The following is a 9,851-nucleotide window of genomic DNA, read 5'->3' on the forward strand; positions in this document are numbered from 1 at the left end:
ATCTATCAATTCTGCTATTAGCCACCTCTGCTATGGAAAATTTCTGAGAGTTTTATAAGAGTAAATTCATAGAAGTAACATTAATAGAAGCAAATTTCTCAGAATAAACTAAATGTATAATTAGGAATAGGTAAGACAGTCCTGCAATACCCATAGCATAAATTTCTGAAAAGCCAGATTTTCATGTAATATTTAATTATGTGGGAAAATGTCCTTGATTCAAAAAGTCAGTTGAAATATAGTTATAGCCATCCTATAAAGGTGAGATAGATATTTTAGGGAGGCCTCATAACAGACAAAATAAGCTTTCAGCTTCTGCCACTCCCAGTCTATAAGTAAAACCCTCAAAACAAGATCACTTCGAGTGACTGATACAGTGTGGGTCTGCTTCCCTTTGTGCCTTTCATTCTCAGCTAATTGATTTGAATCCCATGTTAAATCTGGGAGAAGTGAGAGGAACCAGATGGAAAATGGAAAGGTGAAGCTCTCTGTCCCACCCTAGGCCAAGTCTCCCCAACCCCTTGTCTCCATTCTGATTGTCACTGAGAATACCACTTGCATTGTGACAGCAAGCCATTAATTAATGTCCTCCTCCTACTACTCACTTTGTTTTAGGTAGACATTTTTGAAGACTTTTTCTCCTAGCCCTGAATCTCCTTGAAAACAGCTTCCTGAGCATTGCCCTAAATGGAAAGTAAAAGTAAAAGAATTCTTAAAATTTTAACTGGGACCTTGTTGCTAAGCAACCATGTTCTTTGTCTCTAAGTATATAAAATATGACATTGTTTGTAATGTGCTTAATACAAAGGAATAAGGTTGGGGAGCAGGGAGGAGGTAAGGGAGGAGGTGGTAGCAAAGAAACCTTTAGGTTGAAAAGACAAAAAAAAACAAAAGAACCCACCATGGAAGTTTCAACCCACCACCACCACATGGTGCCAAAAACTTCAAAACGGAACATTTCTTATATTGGCACCTATTTTTGTGAGAACAAACATATGGTTGTGAGCATATTCTTACCTTCATTGTGATCTGCATATTTCCTCTCTGCAGGAAACTTTAAATGCACTGTTGACATCTTTTTATAGTCACATAAAAAGAAAGCAGACAAAGAAATGTTATGATTGGACTTATTCATGAGATATCACAGACTCTAATTGATCAAACTTCTCATATTCGCACTACTGGTGAATCTCTAGTTGCACACCCACCTCTGTGGTCTCATTGTTGGCTGCTTAGGATAGCTTACAAATAAAAACAGACAATACTGTCCATTAGCCAGCACAGGCTCACAACTCAATTTCTACTCCATTCCAAAGGGTTTTAAGTATCATTTTTACTTGGTTGAAGGCCAGAACCCTAATTGGGCAGCCTTTACTAAGAAATACAAAAAAACTTTAGCAGAATGTAAATAAGCCTAGACCGACAGAGACTTTTTGTTCCTCTTGCTAGCTGGGGAACTCTGGTGAAAACTTGTCATCATTAAGATGACACACAATTCAAAACGTTGATAGAGTTAGGGAGACTGGGCTAGAGAAGACGATTTAGCTTGCTGTGATTGTCTCTAGTCTAGGAAAGGTCTCCGCCTAGCCTAGCTTACTCGTTTAGAGCTCAAGAACCTGGTCAGCATTAAAGTTTTGCCTTCTCAGTCAACAGGGCATTTTTCTGTGTATATGTTTCCCTTTAGAACCATGTAGAGAAAGATGGATGGTTCAGGGTTTGGAGTTCTCCAGCTAACCACGTATTAACTTTGTTATCACCACCCATATTATCACCTGGCAGAGAAACAGACTTGATGGATTTGGGCTTTAGTTCTGACTTCACCACAAGTAAATAATGTCATTTTGGATGCTAACTTGTTGTCCTATTAGTGTCTCTTTTTATTTTAGAAAGGTAATTATGTATATGGAAATAGGTATAAATTGAGTGTGTCAGTAATAAGATAAATAACCATGTATATAATACTGAGATTAAGTAATAAAAATTTCCAAGCACCTCAGAAGTCTTTATATGCTCCTATATGCTCTTTCCCCACAGTCTCTTTCTGTCTTGTCTTCCCTAAAGATGTAATCATTATTATGACTTTTGTTTTATTTACCTTCAACATTTTTGGTAATTTTTATTGTAATACAATTTCAAGTTTACACAAAAATTGCCAGAAAAGTACAAGAAAATATTTTGTAATTTTTACCCAGATTTATCATTTATGTACATTTTGATCATTTGCTTTATTCTAAATGTGTGTGTGGGTATAGTCCTTGCTTTCTAGAACAATAAAATGTCCAAGATCAGCTCATAGATCCTCTGCCTCAGCTCTGGAGTCATTCGTTTCTCCAAAGAGATTTAGTTCTTTATACCAGAGAATGATATTTAGAAATCAAAATCTGGGCTCAAAATGTGCTCATTGCTACTAGTGTGTCCTGGCTTTTAGACCCTCTCAATGGTCATATCTAAAAAATATGTGTATATTTAAAATACAACCACACAAATGTATGTATCAATAGATAGATGGAGAAATAGATAGATGATCAATACGATTTATATTATTTACTTAGATAAAATTTACATTCATGAAACATAAAATTCTTAGATACAAAACTTCATGAGTTTTGGTAAATGCATACTTCTGCCCTTTCCTTGATCAATCAGCAATTCTGTTCCTCTAGAATGTCTTAAATTTTTTCCATTCTAGATTACTTTGGCTTATTCTAAAATTTTATATAATCTGAAGATAATTTTCTATTGAATCTTTCAACTCATGAACATGGTATATCTTGCATTTATTTAGGTCTTCTTAATTTCTTTTAGCAATCTTTAGTAGTTTTATGCATACAGGCATTGAGTATATTTTGTTGAATTTATACCTAAGTTTTCTATGCTTATCTTTTAATTATACTGTAAATATTTTTATTTTTGAAATTTTCTGCTGGTATACAAAACTACAATAATTTTGTGTATTGACTGTGTATCTTGTGGCCTTGATACACTCACCTATTAGTTCTATTAATCTTTGTAGTGTCCTTAGCATTTTCTACAATGTTTCCTGCAATAAGAGACAGCTGCACATTTTTTTAATAAACTTAATGACATTTATTAATTTTTCATGCCTCATTGGATTGTCAGAACCTCCAGTAAAGTGTTGAATTAATGTGGTAGATCAGACAGCCTTGAATTTAACCATTAAATATTACATTGGTTGTAGGTTTTTCCGTGAGTACATTTTGTCAAATTAAGGTGGTTCTCTTCTAGTCCTGACTTGCTGGGAGTTTTTATGATGAGTAAGTGTGGAGACTTGTGAGGATTTTGTCTGAAAGTGAGAATAGAGAAAGATAAGAAAAGGGAGGAGAAAAGAAAAGGTAAACTCATTCGGCTTGCAGCCTTCCTCAGCAACTCCATCTGTCAATCATTACTCTCCTATTTGAACTCAGATTTCATTAAATGTGAGTGCTTAATTGTTCTCTATTATATGTACATATTGGTTTGTCTTTACTGTCAAAGAAAAACAAAAGAAAACCATGAAGGTGGGAACAAGAAGCTTTATTTCTCTGTATTCCCTACTTCCCCTGGCATTGGGCTACACTCATAAGTGATTGCCTCTTCAGTTTCAGCACTGGTTTTTATTAGTTTGAAAATGCCACAATTGTTTATTATTTTAGAGTTCCACATCCATGATCTCATTTTATTCTCAAAACAACTCAGCGACAACTTGATTCGTGATAAAGTATCTGGGGGTCAGAGAGGCATATGACTTGTTAGTGAACACAGAAATCATTTCAGACAGAGCAAGGAACTGAATTCAGATCCTCTGACAACCTCATCCAGATCCATCGCAATGCACCAACCTGCCTGATCTCCATGGTTTATCCCAATATCATCACTGAGGTTAGCTCTTGTCCTACTAAAGATTATATTCTACTAAGTCTCAAAACTGGGTTAGATCAGGATACATAGACACTATACTGTAAATGATTTAGTGTCTGCGTATCTTCCAGCATGGGCCTTGTCCACAAACACACTTGCACTGGAAACTCCTATTAGCCAAGCAGGGTCTTGTCAGCCATTCTGCAACATAATTAGGTGCTAATTATATACTTGTAGTTGCATGTTGTTCCAAATTCCCAAATCCAATTTGCATGAAGATCCCCTCTGAAATGAATACTCTCTTTCTGGGGAAGGCACCCCAGAGGTTCACAATGGGCTACACTTAAAACCAACATATTTATTTTTTAATTGCACTTCCGGAAATATTGCATCTCTGTGTGTCACATGGGAGACTCATCTGTACCATGTACACATTAAGCAGATGTCCATTTTAATGGGCAATCCTCCAGAAACTCCCAAAGGGAAACAGAGATCAATGGAGGAGGGCACGTGACTTCATTTACCATTAGACTGACGCACACTCTCTGCTTAATTTTCCAATCTTATCTCCTGCCACTTTCTCACTTGCAATGTATGCTCTGGACAACTTGGAAGTATTTGTCATTCATTACACAGAATACTTAACTGCTTTTTGCCTTTATATGCTTATGCTGTTCCTTCTATTGATAATGTCAGTAATGCCACTTTCCTCCCAAGCTTCCTCTTTCACACACCTCAATAACTACTTTTCACCCAACCTTCAGTCATTTCACAGATATGTTACGTACTTACTACTTGTGTGCCAGGCACCATGCTAGGTGCCGAAGACATAGAGGTAAGTAGAAAAATGGCCCTGCCCTAAAAGAGCTCACAATGTATTGTGAGGCTGACTGGCAGGGCTTCATGAGGCACACAAAAGCATCACCTGTCCTAGCTTTGCAGGGCCATTGAAGGCATCCTGGTGGAGGTTACATAAGACTTGGAAAGTTTAGATCTTAGGAATTAGCCAGGAAACAGAGAAGAAATGTGAGAGCCAAGGCTAGAGAGACTGGGTTTCCAGCGTCAAGACAGGGCTCAGCTGTCCTCCCTTTTAGAAGGCTTCCTTGACCCTTCCCCAGGCTGTCAGTTGCCCTCAGAATTTTTACCATTTTTTGTGCAGAACACATAATAGCATTTACCACCCTCTGCCATAATCATTAACAGGTTTTTCTTTCTCAAGAAAAGTACTTTGAGATTAAGACCTGAGCTTTATTTAGCATATACAACTAGTACCTAGTACTGAGCCTGGTACCACAGGATATTTAGTAACTGTTTGAGAGAATACACAAACACTTGTGGGTATCTTCTGGCGGAGAGATACCAGCTGCATAGGTCTTCCTACTACCCTAGGCTACAATCCCCTTTTGCAAAATCAGTGAGCCAGGGCATCTGATTGTGTCCAGGCCCTTCAAGGCAGGGTTCTTGTGATGGCAAGGGTAGGCTGCTCAGACTTGCTTTGCACAGGGCATCATCTGTGACTATGAGAACCAGACAGACCACTGTTATTGCCAGTTTGAGATGTTCGGGCTCAGAGAACAAAATCCTCAAATGAACACCTCCGACACCAAAGTTTCTCTCTGACTGTCCTGTCTTCTGGCCTTCTGTCTCTCAGTCCCATTGTCCTTCAAGGCACCTACAGAAACTAGAATCCCCCATCCCTAAGGCAGATCATAGAAAATGGAACTCCTTTTTCTCAAAGCTAGTCATAAAACCTAAAAATATTGCTCTAATTTTTCTTCTGCCTTTCTGTGTAAAAACTAACCATAAGAAAATTATCTGACCTACCTTATTTGACTGCGGGTCATAAAACCCCCATTCTAGAGAGGGTCCTGCCCCATGCCCAGAAAGAAGAGATGCATGCTCAGAGAGGCCAAGAAGAATCTAGACAGACAGGCCTTGTCGAGTTTCGCCACCGTGCCTATTAACATTAGATCACACCCTCTTTATCCAACCATACTTCTACATGGCTGTCCATGCTTTCTTGATCCTAAGCATAAAAACTGACAAGTCTCCCTGTATCTTTGGGTTTTTATTCTGAAGGTTCCCATGTATACACATTAAATAGATTTGTATGCTTTGTCTCCTCTTAATCAATCTGACTTATGTCAGTATTTTTTCAGCAAATAAGACCTTGGCTCCCACAGAAGGGCGATATCTCAAGAGATTTAGACTCTCAGAACTGTGTCTCTTCTACTTAAAAAACAATTCCTGCTTTTATACCATCAAAAAGTTTTTATTCCATTTTAAGAGATATAATGAATGTCTATTACTCAATATTGTGAACTCTCAGATACAAATCAAACCACCATCCACTTTGACTCTGCTGTCCTTCAACAGTTATAATATGAATCATTTTACCTACATATAGTAACAAAGACTGTCCAATCCTTGCCCTCATTACTGGTGTTGGGGAAATAATTAAAAGTAAAATATCCTGCCAACCCAAAACAATCATCTCCACAAAAGGCAAAAATGAATGAAGTCTTATTAATAATCAAGCATTTAAACCAGACTGCAATGTGGGTCACAGACAATCCACTAACAAGACTGAAAAACAGAAAGAAATCTCACCACTTATATTTCTAGATACGTACAATTAATTACACATGGGTTAACTGTATCTAACCATAAGAAAAATAAAACTTTAATTTTATGGTGAGCAGTTAGTTCCAGCTTGGAGCTGGCACCTAAGGTGAACTTTCTCAGAGGCAGGGAGACAGGGCAGCACCCTCCTCAATGTTCACATTTCAATGCCCCCAAGAAAGGCATTCCTGGGAAGCAAAACTGTTAAGAGGATTATTTAGATTTCAAAAAGATTTACATGCAGCTCAAAGGGTCACAGAAAGCAAGTTTATCATTCCAAGTTCTCCAAAGGAATGCTTAAAAAAGAAGAAGGGAAAAGTTCTCTTTTATGTTTGGCACCAGGGAAATTTTTTCATTCAGTTTTAATTTATTAATTTAGATGTGTGTTGACCCTTACATGAGCCAGTTCTCATTTATTCGGTTCCTGCACCTGGTCTGTTTTTCACACAACCTCTGACTATAATCCTCTCTCAGCCTGTGGTTGTCTGTTTATACTTCATTCTGTGGGTTTATCCTTTAGGAAACCGGTGATTTTTTAAACCACCTTTCCTCACAGCTCTTAAACTGTGATTGTTTATCTCTCCGATTACCCAATACTCAGACTGTTCCCACATCCCCATATTCCTATGCATCTGTCTTTCTTACTTCCTTTAACTGGGCAGACCCTTAGAGCAGTGCTTCTCAAATTTTAAAGTGTACTTGATCACCTGGAGTGCTGATCACAATGTAAGCCCTAACTCAGTAGGTCACACGTGGAGTCCAGATTTTTGCGTTTCTGACAAGCTCCCTGGCGATGCCACTGCTGCTGCTGCTCAGTTACCACACTTTGGACAGGAAGGCCTGGGGAATGACTGCAATTCTGTCTATAGCCTGGGAACATCATTGTTTATCTGCCTCTAGTATAGCTGGTACTCCTTGTGCAGTTTGTGGCTATTAATTTTTTTATTAATTTATTCAGTAATAAATATTTATTAAATGCATACTCTCTGACAGGCATTCTTTAGGCAATGTCACATTTTCTCTCTCTTTTGTCCTGCTGCGGCTGGCACTCTTATCCTTTCAAACACAGAACTGCAACTTGGAACGGCTTCCTCTCAAACCGCTGCAGCCAATTGGTTCCCTGTCCTCCTACGGTTTGTCTCTGAGACTGTGCATTCATTTCCCACGTGAATTTTCCAGGACGGTTCATACTGTAAATGTTTTCTCCCTTTGTCTTTCCATGAAAATTAATCACAAGTAGGAATACATCCTTTGTCAGAGTACATGCCTTGGCTTTTTTATTTGGAAAATATGGTGACAGAGCGTAGAGCCTTAGGCTACAATTCTCTGTCCCTTACAGTGCTCAGCTGTCATCGCTGGCTCCTAGGCGCCATGATTAAGTCTTCTCTGCTTTGCAGTCTGTGGCTCTGATCCTCTATTTGCCAGAAGCAGGGACAGATAAAGGCTTCTGAGCACTCATCAACACTAGCCTTCTCTGATTCTCTGACTCCCTGCGACAGGCTTCGGGCTTGGAGTTGCCCTTGGAGGGACAACAGATGAGCTGTGTCTGCCTGCTGACTGGGCACATCTAAGTGGACCTGACCTTGGTGACCAGTGGACTCGTACAGTAATAAGTGAGTCCACTGGCACTGGCTTCTTCTTTTCTTACAGCTGCCATGTGGTCTGATCTTGAAAATTACTATTAAAGGATTTTCTTTTGATCTTCCAAATCACTAAAAATGCTCTCCAATTGACATCAATTAACATCAGCATTACTTTCCAAGCCCCACAGGACTCCACAGCTTTATAGACGTCAGGGTTGCAGGCAGCCCCTTTCTATGGCTTTGCTTATTTGGATCTACTGATCATAGTGGTGCAATTGTACAGGACTGCTGCATATTTGGTGTCAGACTAGGGAGTACATGTAATGGCAGACTGCTCGCCACCCTGGAACAGCACTGGAGAACCTAGAGTTCATTTTCGATGATCCTCATTCACAAAGGTATTCATAACTCCCCACTGTGTGTAGGAAACATTCATACTAGACTTGGTCCAGAAATTCTCTCCAAAAGCCAAGTCCTGGAATTGGGGACCTCAAGAGCCTACTTGTTGCTCTTAGCTGGTGGCAAAGTTAGGCAAGCCTGTGCCCTTCCCTGGAGGGTGGCAAATTCGCTCATGCCCTGAGCAGGTCCAGAGGGAGTCAGGAAGTATATTCAAAAGCCTCAGAAGTCTACCCGGTGTTCTGTTGTATTGCCACTGATCCGGTACTCAAATAATGAACTGCAGCCCTTCCCACTCTTCCCTCCCCTTTCCAAAGGCAGTGGAGCCTCATTCTATCGCCACTGCCACCCCAGGCTCATGGACAGTACTGCCAGACTACCGCAGATGTTCCATTAAGGCCCAGGGGCTCTTCAATCAATTGGTGGTGAATGCTGCCTGGCCTGAGACTTACTCCTCAGGGCAGCAGGCTCCTGTCTGGCTCTCCACTCTGGGACAGCACTGGAGAATCTAGAGTTCATTTTCTGTGATCCTCATTTACAAAGCTATTCATAAATCCCCAGTGTGCACAGGAAACATTTACACTAGACTCAGTCCAGAAATACTGTCCAAAAACCAAGTCCTGAAATTGGGGACCTCAAGAGCCTGCTTGTTGCTCTACCTCTCTGTGGCCAGGCTGGTATTTAAGGTGCAAGACAAATTCCCTTTACTTTTCCCTCCACTTTTCTCAACCAGATGTAGTCTCACCCCATAGCCATCATAACTGGAAATGTGCTGAGTCTCACTTGAAACCAGCAAGTCTGAGAGGCTTACCAAGGCCCTTAACATAGTTCCTGGGTATTGCTGCTGATTTTTCAGGGCCCAAGTGCTCTTCAGTTAGCAGGTGATAACTCCCGCCAGGACTGGGTCCTTCTCTTCAAAGTAGCAGGTTCCCTTGTGGCCCAGGGTATATCTAGAAATGTCTGGGAGCTAGGATCTGCTTAGGGCATGAGGGAACTTGCCACTCTAAAGGGATGACATAGGCCTGGCTGGCTTTACCACCTGTTAAATTGTAGAGCTCCAGGGTTTTGAGAAAATACAGGCAGAAGCCAGGGAGTAATTACAGCAGGCATTTGAAAACCCAGTGCTTTGGTCCTGGGGTTTCAGGCTCCAGATCTGATCTAGAACTAAAAGTGGTGGCCGCAGGAATTTTTGCATGACTTCACCCGCAGCTTTAGGTTGATCAAAACACAGAGACTCTATTTGTTTGGAAGAAAGTAAGGGAAGAGCACATCTCTGCCTAGCGATCCAGAGAATGCTTTCAAATCTTGTCTAAGACCATGAAGGTGGCACCTCTAAGAGTCTACAAAAAATATAGCATGGCTGGGCTTGGTGCCCCTTTTAAAGCAGATACT

General features: G+C 40.2%; 1 long non-coding RNA gene across 1 annotated transcript; it reads left to right on the top strand.

Annotated features, from left to right (window-relative positions):
- Positions 1–834: 834 nt before the first annotated feature.
- On the top strand, positions 835–1,852 carry LOC120360948 (uncharacterized). The gene is made up of 2 exons (XR_005577331.2): positions 835–1,317; positions 1,685–1,852. It is a non-coding gene; the product is annotated as an uncharacterized LOC120360948 (long non-coding RNA).
- Positions 1,853–9,851: the final 7,999 nt, after the last annotated feature.

Source organism: Saimiri boliviensis, chromosome 6, assembly GCF_048565385.1.
Source record: "Saimiri boliviensis isolate mSaiBol1 chromosome 6, mSaiBol1.pri, whole genome shotgun sequence".
Lineage (NCBI taxonomy): Eukaryota > Metazoa > Chordata > Mammalia > Primates > Cebidae > Saimiri > Saimiri boliviensis.